Source organism: Lagopus muta, chromosome 8 (assembly GCF_023343835.1).
Source record: "Lagopus muta isolate bLagMut1 chromosome 8, bLagMut1 primary, whole genome shotgun sequence".
Lineage (NCBI taxonomy): Eukaryota > Metazoa > Chordata > Aves > Galliformes > Phasianidae > Lagopus > Lagopus muta.
The window spans coordinates 29,808,677-29,825,571 of record NC_064440.1 but is presented as its reverse complement, the minus strand read 5'-3'; the positions used below and the strand labels follow the sequence as shown (position 1 = coordinate 29,825,571).

At 37.1% G+C, this 16,895-nt stretch overlaps 1 protein-coding gene across 1 annotated transcript in view; it reads left to right on the top strand.

The window, feature by feature from the left end:
• The window catches only part of GULP1 (GULP PTB domain containing engulfment adaptor 1), a 273,935-nt gene that overhangs the window by 253,344 nt on the left and 3,696 nt on the right, over nucleotides 1-16,895 (top strand). The window contains exon 15 of the transcript XR_007378704.1: nucleotides 9,707-9,805. The gene's annotated coding sequence lies outside the window, so the exon portion shown is untranslated. The remainder of the gene's footprint in view (nucleotides 1-9,706; nucleotides 9,806-16,895) is intronic.

Here is a 16,895-nt window from a genome sequence, read left to right as displayed (position 1 = left end):
GTCTATTTCATCTCCTGAGGGACATTTATACAGAGTTTTACAGGATGGGATTTTATATTTATTCAAACTAACTTTGTATGAGCAAATTGTACAATTATACTGTCTGCAGTTTGGACAGACCCAGCATTGAGTATTACTCAAATAAACCATATCCATTTATAAATCCTGTATCATGAAGAGTTAAAGCTTCTTTTGTTTAGGTAAGGCTGAATATAGGGATATCATACAGTCAGCTCTAGGAACTACACTGTAATTACTGATTCTGAGATATCTGATATATTGTGGAAGAATTTGATGCTTCCTAGCCCTTGCCTGGTCCAAATCCCCATTTTCTTTTGCGTCATACCTGTGTAGCATGGTGTCTGTGGAACTCGCCTTTCAACCTGTTCTGGGGTTTCCATTCACTCCTGAAATTGCATAGCTAGTGTACTGTATGAAATTGGATGGAAATTGGATTTGATCTTGAGCTCTAGGGAAATTTGTGACAATAGTGCACCCTTCTCACAGGTCTGTCCTTTGTAAACTTCAGGGAGCTCAGACGGTGCTGGGTGGTGGGGATGCACTTTAGAGACAACAGGTTATCTATTGAAACCCATACTGAAAAGTATCCTGAAATCACTATATGGTATCAACAGAGTACACTGTAATTCAAACAAAGCAAAATCAACAGCAACAACCAAATAACTTACTAGAAAATAAGCACTGATTTGGCTTTTTTACTTTTTTTCCCACTACGAATGCTGGTGCTGTTTTCATTTTATCCATTATAATAGTAAGCCTTTGGCAAAAGAAGCAAAACCAACATAGTTCTCCACCCAGTATATTGTATTTTCTTGTATTCTACAGGCAGGAGAAAGGAAGCAGTCTTCTTGTTTGTATGTGATAGTGAAGGCTGTGTGGGGCTAACATTTAAAACTGCAGCATTATAGTCAGTGGAATATGACAGTGCTAAAACATACATAGACAGGAATGTTATTAAATAAGTGGATGTTTTGAAATGACGTGTAGGTAGGCTTGGCACACTGAGAAAGCTGTCTCTGTAACCCTCTGAACTCTAAAAAGCATGAACAATTTTCCATTCTTTTCCATAAAACCTATTATAGATGAGGCATTCTGTTCATCTAAATGTGCTGTTTGACTCATTGAAAGAAAGCAATGTAAATGAAATCTGAATTACAGCTGTGATGTGTTATAATGAATAATGTCTGCTTAGTAAGACACTGAGTCAAGGACCTAGTTCTCTGTGGAAGGAAAATATGTGCAAATTTCACTGGAAAAGCTGACAGGCATACATCTGTGTGTTCTGCTTCACATGCTGAATGCTAGAAATAATGCAAATTGTTGACTAGGCTAGGAGCAGTGAAAACATAGTTTGAGAATCTCGCCATGTTCTGCGTGACTGAGTTTGAGAAACAAATTTAAAGTCTTAAGCATATTTATTTATTTATTTAACAAAACTTGTGTTTGGTTTGTCTTGTGTATTTTTGCTATCTGTGCTATTAGCTTCAGTCTGGAATGCCTTAAGCAAAGTTCAGCGAGCAAATCAACACGTATTTTTTGTCCAAGACAGATCACTGATTAGCAAAGCAGGATTTAAAAGAGAGTATCCTATTATGGTCTGAATTTTTCATGTATGTGCACGCAGCTTTAAATAAACACGTTAGCTTCCTGAGCACGCAGATTGTTACAGGGTTTGAGGTTTGTGTGATTTATAAGACGGCTGCCCTGAGAGAATGGTCTGTTTTTCAGTTTCACTGCTAAGTGAGCTCTGGGTATGAGCAAAGCTTCAGCATGACAATGGGCTTTCCTCTCTTCATGTGTTCCTCTTGCATAAGCTATTTGAAGAATGTGCAAGGCTTCTTTTATCTTAACACCCAACAATTTCTAAAAAGTCGTTTTACAAATATAGATGACTTCAATTTGCATTTTGTGTGTGCTTTTGTGTCTAATGCTTGTTTTGAAGTTGAAGGCAGAATTCAGAAAGCTCTTTTTGAAAATGTTTACAGAAATGTGGAAAACCTGTAGCAGACTGTGATGCACTTAATTTACTAGTGATTTAATTAAGAACGTGAGAGTTGTGTAGGAAATAAAGATTTGTTCGGAGCAGTTGCACAATACCCAGCCTGCTGCTACTAGGAAGATGATGAAGTGCTTGGGGTACTGAATCCTGCTGTCTGGCAGGACCAGTAGAGGCCAAGCATTGAACAAATCACCTAGAAACAAGACCAGAAGTTCAAATCTGTGCTGGTAATCCTAGAGCCCTACTTCCTTCGAGCATTATTTGACTGTCCATGGTGATGGCACAGGCTCGTATAAACCTTAAATAGTGCTTACCACCCAAAGGAAAACTTGGATAACCTGATAAAAAGAATGAATGCTGCTTCAACCTACCATCTAGGTGACTTCTTCTTTGATGCTACAATCTCCTATATACCCAGAGCATTGTTCCCATGCATGTCCAGAGCTGCCTTCATCTGGATCATTTGCAGTGTGTTTTCTACCCAGACTTGATTTTGGTCCAAGAGCTCTACAGCAGAACATTAAAATGCAAGGTACATGCTCAAGGAGCATATATAATGCATTCTTATGAAGCTGAGAACTTTCCAGTTTTAAAAGCTGTGGTAATTTCAAGAGGGTCAAAAGAGTTACCCATCACAGAAGGGGATACGAGTGTATAAGCACGTGTTCTGGCCTACAGACTGCAGGGGACTACTTTTTTTTTTTTTTTTTTTTTTTTTAATTTAAAGCTGTAAGGAAATGTCCTCTTAGAATTGTTGGGTAAGTCACTATGTATGTGATTTCCATTCCTTGATCATCCTGCAAGGACTGGCGTTTTCATTTCCCCAGGGAAAAATTTGCACCATTGGTTGCCATTGGTCTTTCCTGTGCTTCATAACCCATCCTCTTTTTCCTACTTGTAAGCTAAGCCTGAGTGCTTTCTATATAGCAATCATATGGCTGTAAATAATATATTTTTCTTCCTGGTTGGTGAAGAATAACTTCTCTGAATAATGCATTCCTATTTGTACAAGTAGGAAGACATCGTTTTAGCAGGGACACTAATTGTCTTGTCTCTAAAATATTTGGTTTTTTTTCTTTAGTGTTCTCCCCGTGTTAGATCAGAAAGGGTAATACTAGATATTTGTTACTTGACTGAGTTTAGGTTTTAGGAAACTTGTTCGGTTAAAAAGAAATATTGATGTAGTTCATATATATGAGCAGCCAAACTTTTTTGTAAATTATATTGCTGTCTAAACTTAGTTATCGTACTTAATTAGCTGCAGTTCTCAAGCACTTAGGTATTGGTTTTTTTTCATGCTGCATTTTTATTCCAATTTTGACCTCAGTGGTGTCGTTGGACCCTAATGAAATCCAATGAAGTCCCTTCTGAATGACTGTAGAAAAGTTTAAATACTTTAAAAACCGTATTCAAAGTGCTTAAGACTTAATTTCCCACTACAAGAACAATGTGACTGAGTTATTCTTTCCCAACAGAAAGAAAAGCGTCTGAGATCCTTTGTAGCTTCTATGTCACTTGATCTGAGTTAAAGAATGAAATTACTTCACCCCAAGCAGCACATGTTCTATTTCTGCTTTCTTGATGTGTTTCACTAATTATTATTATTTTTTTTTTAACTGAGGTCTGTGTTAAGTAAATCAAGTCTTGATGCCAAGTACTTTAACCTGGAAAAGATCTGTTCAGGGGCATGAAATAGAATTTGTGTATTCTTCCTGGCACTAGTAATATTTTATATGCAGAACAGCCTGAATAGATATATTCTTGAAAGGAAGACTTCTGTAAGTATATGTTACAAAGAGGCTATGTGGGAGGCCAAGATTAAATCTCACATTCTACAAACTTTTAGTGAACCAGAATGATTTCCCTTTCATTTGCAGTCCTGTGAACGGTTTTTGATTCGGGTCTTTTCAGTAAATCAGCCTTACTTAGGTAGTCAAATTTGACTGAAACCAGCAGGACATAAGGTTCTCAATAATCAGACCTTACATCCATTGAAATCCAATCTTAAAAAAAGATCTCCACATCTGTTTTCCTTTTTTTAAGATACTAGCAGAAGTTCTCTTGCAGTTGCTAGTCTCTCTGGCGTTGCAATGACACTTGGCAATTAGGCTTCTTGATTTATTTAAATGTAGGCAGGCTCTGTGAAACTCCTGTGAAGCAAGATGGAAGAAGAGCAGAAAAAAAGCAACCATTTAAAAATATGCCAATAAGAAAAGTCATCTGGGGAGGTAAAGGAGTAGTCTGAGGTTCCATCACTTAACAAAAATTATTTTCTCTGAAAACATCCCTAGCAAATTTTGCACGTTTCTATTAAGGTTTTGTATTAGTCTGCATTCAGTGACCCTCTTCTGGCTTACATCAGAAGTAAAAATAGAGGGGAAACAGGCTGAGGCAACAGGTGCAGTTTTGATATGCTGCCTGATGACAAATAGTTCTGTCAAAATTGGTTTTCTGGGGTAGTTGTGCACTTTTACGTAAGCAGGAAAGGAGAGAGGGACAGATGAGGACATTGATTTCAGCTCTCACAGAGCCTTCGTGCTCAGCACTACTTCAGTGTGCATCAAGCTGTTCTACTTTAAGTGAGCTGATATCCAAAACCAGTTTTCATCTTCACGTGGACAATTGTGTAGTAAACTGAAAGTCATGGCTCTGCTCTCCTCCACTGTGAGCTGAATCACAGCGCCCAACATTCTCAAATCTGTATGAAAAGAAACTGCAGTCCAAAACTAGGTGTGAATCCTCCCTCTATGTGTGATTTCTCATTCACTGGAACTTTATTGCTCTTTGTTGCTATTAAAAGAGACTGGTGCAGAGGTATAGGAAAGTGCTTACATCAGCCAAGTATAATCACCAGTTCTGTGCTGTTTTTTTCAACCTTTACAATTGTAGTGATGGGAGAACTACAGACACATCTGGCCCAGTCGCCTAAATGCAAAAAACACACTTACAGCAGAGTTCTAGTTTGGCAAGCTGAGTCACTATAATTTTTAAGCCAAAGGGAGAGATGGCAAGAGCTGCACTTTCAGGAGAGCAACCACCTAGGCCTATGCCAGGAGAGCACTGCCAGAGTAGGCATTGACAACTTCAGCAGCCTTTGGCAGTAGAGTTAAAAGAGCGTGAACCTTATTCAGAGTCTTGAATACAGATTGCTCTGGAAATGCTCCAGAGCAAGATGTTGTATAAATTGATGGCTTTATCCCCAAGAGCTGAACTTCAGCTGAGATATGGTAGCCCTTCCAGCTCCGAAGTGTTCAATGCAGCACAGTACTTGAGAGACGGTGAAGAGTTGGTCAGCATATCTATAACCCCATGAATGTTGAAGGTGTTACAGCTTTGGGGTAATTAACAGTTTGACCCCAGTATTTATTCAAGAAATGTGCAAGGATCTGTGCTGTAGAAGACATGCTCAGTACCAGCTTCTTGTTATCTCTTTTTTTTCTCTGTCTCTAAAAGTCTGTGAAGCATTAGTGGGAAAGTATTAATTTTATAGCTTATTAATGTCTTAATTAAAATTATCAGTATCACAGTGACAAATCAGAAACTCTGCTGTGATATTTCACTGGAGTGGAAATTAATAGCTCAAAGAAAATAGTTTTAGAACATCCCACTGAAATTGTAAGTTAGGGTCAAATGCAAAAAGCTCTAGAATGTAAAATGGGTTCAAATCTTCAACATCGAGCAATTCTATTCTCTTTTCTCCCATCAGGACATTCTACAAGTAATAGAAGTAAGCATGTCAGAAGAGTGGCTTTCAATGGGTCGTCTTTTTTTGGTTGAAGGTTTTCTAACATAATTGAAACAGGGATTCTTGATGAATTATTTTATTTGTGACATCATTTTCCAAAGTCAAGAACATCATTATGAATTCTTGTTTTAAAATATCGTTTTCTTTTAATACTACTTACAATCATGTCATAGCATGAATCTTTTTTTTTTTATACTGTATTTAAGTTCATAATTATACAAGGGCTGCTCCAAAAGTGATGCCACCTACTTTATTGCATTGGCCCATGAAAGCAGAGGCAGATAATGGTGGAGTGGCAGCTGAGGTTAAACCTTCCTGACAGTACTCAATTACATTTTGCTATGTGAACAGATGGCATCAAAGGGGCAGTCCGACAAAATGATACCTGACACGATGCAAAGGTGTGTCATTGAGTTTCTTCATGTGGAAAAAATGATGCCCACTGACATTCATGGATGCTTGCTGAATGTTTATGGAGACTGAACAGTGGCTGTTAGCATAGTGGGTGTTGGGTGATGTGTTTCATTAGTGGCAACAGGGAGGTGAAAAGCAAGACATGGCCATGCAGATTGTTATGGGTGCAGGATGCAGGCTCGTGTTCATCGTTGCTGAAAAGGCACATCTAATATTAGTGGCTTTGTTGAAGAAGAGTGTCGTGTAGCTGGTAATTTGCTCTATTAAATAATGTTATTGTATTCTTTGTATCAGTTGTAATTTCCATGGAAATAAATGGGGCTTTACTTGCAGAGAGACCTGTATAAGAGTGCGCCAAATTTCTGTAAATGCCATCAAAAAAACTGGACTTCTATAACTATCTTTCCAAGTAGCACATTCTGATTTACTGCTTTGCTAGAAACACAGGAAGGAACAGTATGACTAGAATTTCTTTCAGGGCTGTGTTTTAACAGACACTGCAAAGGCCAGGTACAGAAACAGTTCATCTAATGTTCATCATCCCTGCCACTTTTTATTTTTTTTTTTTTAAACTTGAATTTAATTATTTCCGTTAATATATATGTCTTCTGTTATATAAGCAAGGTGGAGGTTCAAGTGTGCTTAGAGTAAGGTCTAAGTCTTGCTTTGCACTGGAACTTTCAAAGTCTTGGTCCTTCTGGCATTTTCCACCCCAAACTTTCAGCAGTCATTTGGAGAGATGAATGAGAGAGGAAAATTTCTGGGGGCTGAGCAGCAAAGTTTAATATCCAAAACTAAAAAGTCTCCCAGATGAATAGTGCAAACCAGACAACCCACCAGACATGAACGTTGGCCCATAACCTGCAGATAAATCTCTTTGCATGGACAATTACCTACACAGTGAAATGATGTCAGTGGAAGCCAATGCAGAGGTAAGGATTTGTAGGCAGAAGCTTGGCTCTGCTCAGGTTAGGGAAGCTACTCAGGTATTTCATTTCTTTGTAAAGTGAGACTGTTAGATGCTTCCTTCCATTGCATGTTTTTTCAGTACACCATTATTCAGTTCAAGCTACTTAGAATTCCTGGCTGTCAGGCTGAACTGGGTATTGCACTCATCCATCATCACTGGGAAGCAAGTTGAGTATTGTAGAGAAGGGCATAAGCGGAAATAAGATTTTTCATCCAGTTATGATCTCCTTATGCTGCACAACAAGGTTTTATTGAATCTCGTATGGTTTTTTGGTCATGCCCAAGGAAAGATATGAAGCAAGAAAAAGGTAAACAGGATTTATAGCAGAGTTTCATGGAAGAGTTGGCTATTACGTAACTAATTCAAAATAATGGCACTGTAATTTTGTGCTTTCATGAGAAAATTCTTTGTGACTAAAGTTCTACTGTAATTTATAAATGCCAACGTTATTTTCTATGGATATTCTTTTATAGTCCTCTCATCACTTAAGAAATACAGAAGAAATGTGTTTTATTAACTTACTCCAGAATGTTTTTATTCCTAATTTAGATATGTACTTTATAAATATTTTTAGGTCTACTTCCTCTTATTGTCTCTTCTTGCTTTCTCCTGATTTTGCATACTGGCCAAAACATAACAGATGTCCCACTAATTACTAATGCAGAAGACTGCATTGTCATTTGGAAGTCTTCAGAGGACAGAAGAGAAGGAAGTCTGAATTATTTAGAAGACTTGTCTCTTTTTTACCCTACTCTTGTTCGCTTTAGTTCTCTGTGCTCCTTAAAATTACCTTTTTCTCACTATGTTCATAGTGCTCTTCTGAAAGTGTTTTCTCCCAGCAATCGAAACTAGTTTAGACTAGCTTTTGAAGGACTGAACCCAGAAGGTATCAAGTGCCCGAACTTTCCTCTAAAATGTATGATGCATTTGTCAGGTTCAGACCTTCTTTACTAAGTTCAGAAACTAATTGTCTTAATACCCTTCCTCCTAAAAGGGCCTGCACCAAAGTCTACCTGAGAAAACTGACACAATTAATACTGAGTATAAATAAACTTTTGTTTTAAAGTGAATTGTTTTTATTTAAAAATCTCCTTCTGTCCTGTAAAGTTCTGGGTTTATGCAGTTAGACAGGAAACACGCAAACTTAAATCTTCACATACTTAAAAGAATATGTGTGTATACATGGATATATGTACTTCTTATTTTCCACAATCGTAAAGGCAAAATTCTCACTGAGTCCAAACTGAAAAGCAAGGTTTCTGGCTTGACTTTCAGGTGGGCAGAAAAGAGAAACAAGTCAAATTGTTAACCACCTGAAAGTTTTTCTCAAGTCTCTCTATCGCTAGATAAATCACTTCTTTTTATAACTACAACTTAATTTTATTTTGTCTTGCTTCTCATCATCTCTTGTTTCCAGGAATAGGATACAGCCATCATTTATCTCATTTTGATTGTAATGTATTTAGGTGTACCTTTCAGCTTGAAAGGATATTTATGTAAAACAATTAATTGTCCTAATTTCAGTTGGTTACATTGTGTATATATATTTAGCTGATGGTTTCAATATATGAAGTAATACCATGTTTTCACTTAGAGGACGTGGCTTGGAACAAACATAGGCTAGGCACAAAGCACATGACTGAAAAGGAGTTCTGTTGATATGCCTGTTGTCCTGCATGATTTTTTTTAGGTTAACGTAGGTCTGCTATTTAAAGCCATTTGGTTCTTCCATTAGCAAATCTCTCAGGTAGAATAATTCAGTTAATATCTGACATAGATGTCTGTAAGAGTTACAGCATGGTAGCTTATATGTATGCTTTAAGTTAATACAGTGAAAGCACTTGGAAAGGCAATGCAAGAATCTTATAGTAGAACACTGAAGGTTGATGATATTTTTTAGTGTAAATGATATTTTTGTGTTGATTAGTTTTAGCTGTTATCTGCATTACATGAAAGTCATTCAAGGAGAATCAATGTAGGGAGTAGTAGGCCAGTATCTCTGTGGAGCATGTTGGAAAGGCTAGAGCTTCTTAGCTCTGTATGAACAAGGCTATAATGGGCTCTCAGTTTCTCCAATAGTTATTTCATGACTTTGTTCACTTTAAAAAATGCAAACTGCTCTGATTTTGACTAATTCTTTTCTCTGGCACAGCTGAACTATTTTATAGGGTACAAATCTTCCTGTGTTTCAGCGGACATCGCTATCAATACACCCAAGCTCTGCTCCTAGTGAACCAGAGTGCATGGAAGGCAGCCGTGCAGCTGACGTAGGTAGATTTGAAAGAGGAGTTAGAGAGCAGAGAGTCCTTGAGAATGGATGGTTCTCAGATGAGGCCATAGATGTTATATTTGACAGACCTTTTCATTTATTCCTTCTGGTCTCTGCTAATGGTGTCCCAGTCCTCACAAAACATGCTTCCAAAAATGTTTTTACTAAGTGGAGAGGAAAGACGTTTTACTTGCTGCATGCAAGCTTTTTATTATAGATGTGTGTTTGGCATTCAGAAATCCGTAAAGTTTGTTTTCTTCTTTGCCTCACATTCTGATTCTCTTTCAGGTATTACTAGAGTGGGACACTGAGTAAATCATCAAGGGGCTTTGCTCTGTGTGCTGTGCATTCATGTGTGTAACAAGAGCACACACAAGGACAATCATGGTAAGTATAATATTGTAAGTACACAGTAAGTATAATATATAATAAAATTCTGAATATCCTTGTGTTTTGCTGCTTAATATCTTGGTTATGCATAGCAAACAATGTTTTCATGATCTTCATGGGATGGCTTTCTTGATCATTTGTGTTGTAGTCCAGCTCTGTTGCTTGTTAAGCACTGTCAGCGCAAGAAGTGTATTCCTCTAGGTTACAATGCTTCCTGCATGTTACTGATATAACTCATGAAATATTTAGTTAAAACATATAATTATGCCAGATTGCACAGAAAACTGTTTTTTAAAACTGACTCATTTGTGTATTTCTTTTTATTACAAGCATCAGAAATCCTTCCCATCCTCAACTTAACTGTTCTAGGCTTAACTTTTTAAGTGCCTTTTACCCACTGAGAAAGTGTCTCTAGAGAAAGCAGGAGTTAATGCCACTACCATAGCTTGTAGCAATAAACTCTGCATTCTCATGTGAGAGTATTTTGTAACCCATCAGAATCCTGCAGCGTCTCTTCCTCATCTCTCAGCCTTAAAAAATTTCCTATCATATTTTTCAGTTTTGAGAGCAGTAAGTATAGTTTGCTGTTGTGTTTACTGGGGTTAATCTCAGTATAAGAAAAGAAATAAATGAGAAGGAGCATTGGTACAAGTAAATAACTTGTTACAAGTTTTAAGATACTTTAGCTAATTCAAGGAAGATTATCTCATAGGATTATGTTTTGCGAAGATGGGAATTGTAACATATATGAGGTAGCTTTTAGGTCAGTTTTAAGAGAGTACTCCACTTAGCAGTTTATCTTCCTCTTCTCTTCATAGTTTATCAAAATGCATAAACCATGATACGATGTTTATGTATTTTGCTGTGTTTTCTTTTTAGAAAATTATTGTTTGTCTTTTGGTAGCTTCCGATGAGTGTCATATGATTCATCCCTGTTAACTCCAACAACCGTAATCAAAACAGCTGATTTCTCTAAGAGAAAATATTCTGGATGTTCCAGTGATTACTGTCCGTGAGACCAAACTGTTCACTCCGGGTCTTGTAGAGGTTTTGAGTGTTTACATAACATACAGTTCTTGAACAGTGGTCTAATCTTAGTCATTATGCAATCTTGCATTATGATTCTCAAAATCATTTAAAAATATGGGTCACAGAGCACCACAGAAATGATTCTGAAATGAAAAAGTTGCAGTATAATATACAGGAAACATTCTGGTGTTTGTTTTCTCTGTCCATTTCTGACCCAGCCTCAATGCTGCTTTCCGCTCACTTTGAAAACTCTGTGGTTCTCACTCCTGGCAGGATCATCCATGTTCTTTTTACCCAACTGTGAACAGACAACAAGCTGAACTCTATGGGGATGAAGAAGAAAAAAAAAAAAGGAAAGAAAACTTTCTTTTCCTTTTTAAGTCCTTTTGCTGAATCACAGAGCAGTGCCATACTTTTGTCTCCCTGCACGTTGTTTAGAGACCCTAAGAGGCAAACGGCTGAAGGAAGATTTTGCAGAGATAAATAAAAAATGACTGTGCAAGCTTTAAACTGCATTGGGTATCCAATGAAACTTTCAGATTGCCTTATCAAACGACACAGATGACTGTTTCTTCGTGCAGTGTAGTTCAAACTGTCAAGGCCATGGGCCTTGCCATGGCATCTACTGAATGCTGGTTGTACAGGTTCACACCCCTCCTGGAAGATTCATGGAGGGGAGATTAAAAAAAAAAAAAATTAAAAAATCACATTTGGAAGCTATTAAACACAAAACATCACTTGTGGCTTAGGAAATCCCTTAGCTGTTAATCACTCAAAACATTCTTATTGCCAAAGGGTGTCAGTTTATAATTACCCCATTTTTGCTAGAATGTTCTTGTTCTTGAGGGATCTGCTGTTGGTCACTGCTCAGAGCAGCACATGGGGCTGAAGGTGGCATTTGTCTGATCCAGTAAAGGAAAATGTTCACGTGCTAACCTGTGTATGCGGGATTTGGAGAAAAATCCATAATATACCACGTTTCATCATTTAAGGGAAAGTGTTAAGTGAAATATAATATGTTTCTGACCTTGTAACAGATTAAGTGAGGTAAAGAACGTGTAGCATGGGGTAGTTAATTTGTTGCTAAATCACAGCTCACCAGTAAAGCCCCAGAAGTGTCTCTTAACATGAGATGGATGTTTGGCAATAGATAATTAGGAAGTCATTTTACCTAGAAAAGTGACAGTTTTTTTCCAATTGGTGACCTAGATTTTCTGTTGTGTTTGCTTCTTTACAAAATAAGGCCAGACTAAGAATTCTTGTCTATGTTAGTCATATGTGGCTAGAAATACATATGAATTGAATGATTTCTCTTGTAAATCCTAGGTATTTGGCATTTATGTTTCATTTACATATAGAAATGTGAATATATTCCTTGGGAAATCCCCAGACTCAATGGAACTGTTAAAAAATAATGTAAAACAGAGGTTATAAGAAAAAACATTCAAGATTTTGAATGTGTGTCTGAAGCATAGCAATAGAACTCTTATTATTGAGATCTTTAAATTAAAGTCTTATTACAGCAGATTGTTTTACTGAATACTCTGAGGGAAATGTGGGGAAATGAAGGAAATGAGTTATATACTGTAGAGCATACAAAAGCAGTAACCAGATATCTGTGACTGCAGAAACAGGGCATACACGAAGTCGATAGGTTTCATAAAGCTTTGTGTACATCACAGTTACCAGTGACATAGCCACGACCAGGGTATTTAAAAGATTGTTCCTGATGCTTAGGTGTAAATAACACACCATGCTCTTCTTCACAGTTCTGTTTCCCTACCAATTGATGATCACGTTTTTGCTTTCTATCTGATCTGCCTGAGGAGTTGACACTAGATCATCTGTTTTTGTACATTATTTCACATCTACGGTTTAAAAATAGGATTCATTTCTATTTTGAGACTGACAGTGGCCTTAGAACTAGCTGTTTACATAAAGTTATGACAACAGCTATTTTTTAAGGGCAAGCGTTTTCTATAATGTATTATTCCACTTTGTTTCTATATTCTCTTCTTCCACCGTCAGGCTGTCATTTCACCATTACCTCTGGTTTAAAATTGCTTTAATCTGCTCCCAAACCAAACTTAATATACTGCTACTTGGAGTCAGTATCAGAAGTCATTCAAGGGATCTCCTCTTGTATTCTGTTGTTTTCTGTTTAATGCTCTACTAAATTGCCCTCAGATTAGTTCATGACTTTTTACTTCATTAAGGGTCTTTGGAATTTTAAGTAACAGTGTAATAATGTTTGTTTTCTTTTTTTCATTTATTTAGTTTAATTCTTGATTCTTTACTTCTCTTGAAGTGTGTTCCTGTATGTATTTTATAAACAGCTCTTACTTAGATTACTGATCATAAATGTTTACTGAAATTATCGCTGACATAAAACATACATTTACCAAAATCATAGACTCATAGAATGGCCTGGGTTGAAAAGGACTGTAATGATCATTTAGATTCTGTTGGAAATATCCACATAGTTTATCAGGACGGTATCTCTGATAAAGCAGATTTCATTCACAACTGCAATTGGAGGGCCTCCTGCAAGCAGGAGAGCACGCAGAAAACAGCTTACATCTTCTATGCTCTATTAGTCTGCTTATCTCTTTCTCCCCTGATTACTCATTGGCTGAGTATTTGAGGTTCACAATCTTCCTGGTGCTCAACTAAATATACGAATACTGGATAAACATAAATTTTTGCTGGGTAAGCATATATCATTAATTAGTTAACTTCTCACATTTGCTCATTCAACACTCGGTCATTGTTTCTGGACGTCTGCTTGTCCTTGCATAGAGATAAGCTTGGAAGGAGGATAGAGGGGAGTATCTTGATGCCTGCTTGTTGCATCCTAACCTACCCATAGAGTGAGGCAATCCAGCCTTGTGTAGAGGCCCTGGCTTCTTTGGTGTTTGTTAAGTCTTTTTTTTTTTTTTTTGCTGAGGTCTCTTATCCAAACAGAATAACTCTACAATATGCTTTCTAGTCCATATTGCTATACCTGTACTATTTGGAACGTTTAAAAACTATTGCAGTTTTGCAAGCAAGAATTAATCACATAATTCAGCAACTATATTTCTAAAATATGCTACTAACATATATGGTATTTCTACTTTTTCACATCAACCATTTCTAAGGACAAGTTAGAAAATACAATCACATTGTGCTCTGCTTCTTCAGATCAGTTCCCCCTTTTGAATATCTAATGCAGAAACAACATTCCATTCCTACATTTCCACCCCCCTGCTATGTGCGGGGTCACCAACCACTAAACCAGTCTGCCCAGAGCCACATCCAGCCTGGCTTTGAATGCTTTATTCCTTGGACTTCCTTATATTTTTTGAGAAGAAAGAAACACCAATTCAAGGAGCAGTACGGTCTACCAAAGCAAAGTACTGTGTTTGGTTTTGTTTTTTGTTTTTGCTTCTACTACACAGAACTTTACAAAAAGTTCAGTGTGAAATCTAATGCTACCCACACTATCAGGCAATATATTTTCCCTTACGTAGCGTCTCACATCCCTAAAGAAAATGTGGGCTAAAAATTGCAATCCTGTAAGTCTGCATCATGTTGTGTTAAATTCATCGAGGGCAGCTTTAATTTAATTGTTCGTGTTTGTAGGATGTGTTGGTAACATAATCCTATTACTTTGAGACTTTCCGAATCATCATCTTTTAGAAATCTTTTAAGAAATGTTTTAAGATGCTCAAATGTACTTAAGCAGGCAGGGAATCTTCAGGGAAACATGGCACAGTTTGACTGAATTAGAGCATATTTAGCTAAAAAGTATTATTTAGGGCACTGGAAAACTGATCTGTGAACTGTACACTGTAAAACTGTTTTTGTTTTCTGCTCAGTCTTTGCTTTCACCCAAGTGCAGTATTTCCTCTTTGCACTGAGTTATCTGTCAGACAAGCCAATTTTAATTGTTGAGCAGCTTCTGTATTCACATGGTGGTGATTAGGACTACTCAGAAATTATGGAGAAAAGATTTTTATCTTTAAGAAAGATTCCTGCATCAGTTCTTTGGTGTGAACAGCATCAACAGCAAACATTGACCAATTTCCCTGTCTTCAAGTAGGCACATTTTTTTCCAAAGAATAATGGATATACAACATCTATCATGTAATAGGACCTGAAAATAATTAAGTAGGTGGATCCCAAACCGGGCCGTGAAAACATCAACAGTAGCATCCAGAGTGGAGACATGGGTCAGAACCACAGAGTAGTTCAAGAACAGCAGTAAAATGGTTAAGCTGCTAAATGCAAATCATTTTATTTGATTTCACACTCCAAATTATAGGAAGTCCACGAATCATTGTAAAGTCTTCTGACTTTTTATTTTGCATTTTCTTGGTACGTTACAATGAAGATGCACGGAAATAAATACGTTAATAGAATTGGTCATTAGTAAAAGATTGTTTTGACTGGTCTTCACTTACCACTGCAACAGTATCCTAAAGTATGCATTTCTAACAGAAGCAGGAAAGGATAGTATTGTATTTATATCCATTACAAAGTGAACCGTTACAAAATGTAACACAAAATTTAGAACTGAAAAAATTGATGTACTGTAAACTGTTGTTCCATCCCTGGCATACATGAAGGAAATAGGAGGTTTGTTAAGGGCTGTAGTGATAGTGGCTCTCCGGTCTGGTATGCCTGTGGAAATTGCTTACTGCTCTGAATTCCATCAGATATGGTGTCAGCAGTTCATAATCCTGCATTGAGAATCATTCCTCTTATCAAAATGGATAATTTTCCAAATAAAGTCATCTTCAGTTAGCATTTTAGTAAAAAGACTAATCGTGCATCTTGAAGACTGGAAGCGCCAAGGACTTCTTAGGTTATCTTGTTTATCTGTCTGCCTATACATGATCGTGCACTTGTCCTTCTTGGGACAATGGCATTTTAGTTTTACAAAGAGAAGCAGGCATTATCAATTCAGAAAAAAAACCAACAACCTGTGGACCTTTCGTTTGCAGACTGTATGCATCTTGTTAGCCTTAGCAAGCAAAGGCTGAAAGCTTTTGGATTTTCTTCTTTCAAACCAAGGCCACAAACAATATTTTTTTCATAAAATTACATTGAAACTAAATAAAATATGTTTGTAGCTATTCTTCAATTGTTCATTTAATCTGTTTGCATCTGGGCTTCCAGAGTTCACTCTCTAAGGAGTAGAACAAGGAAAGGGGTAAAATTAATGATTTTATGATTAACAATTTAAACTGTTGAAAAACATGAAGTTCTCCCTGTTCTTTTCAGTACAGCTTTGCCTTTACTGACTTAATAAAAGCTCTGGTCTTTCAGAAGTTGTAAGGATGTAGTAATGAGACTGCAGGTTGTCTCTCGCACTGGCTCAAACCTAATTCATTTCTTTTCGTGCACAAAGTTTGGTGCTTTTTGGATTTTGGTAGATTTACAATTGGGTTGCTCTAATAGGTGGAATCTCGATGATATTCTGTCATAGAAGTAGTCTCTGGCAAACTTTTTGTCAGTGCAACAAGGTACGTGGTAGTTAGAATTGCTCAGAAGAGGAGTGCTTTAAGTGCTCTTATGCAACTGGTAGCTTGCTTTGCTACTCACAATTCTTTTGGAATTAAGGATTCTCAGTAGTCAGACATCCTTTTCTAGTTAGTTGTACTCACGTGGATCCAAGGTTTCTATTACTATGCTCACAAAGCTATAAACTGTGATGTGAAGAAACACAAACGCTCTGATATAACTAACATCTGCATGGAGCTCCAGGGTCTGCTTTTTCAAATTTCCCACTAAATCTAGCTTAGTTCTCTTTGTAACTGTTCACTACCTTTGTTTGGGGATTCCAAACAACCTTTTCTTGCTTCAAGACTCAGGACGTAAGACCTCTGGAGCTTTGCTGTTTACTGGAGCTTATCTGCCAGAGTAGTTGTCTAAGAGTGTGGATGTAAGTCGCTAACTATTGATATCTCATATGTTCTATTTCAGTTCTTTTTGTTTACTGTAAATGCCTTGGAGGAAAAAAAAGAAGTTCTAACGTATACATGTTTTTATGTAAAGCAGAGCTTTGGAATTG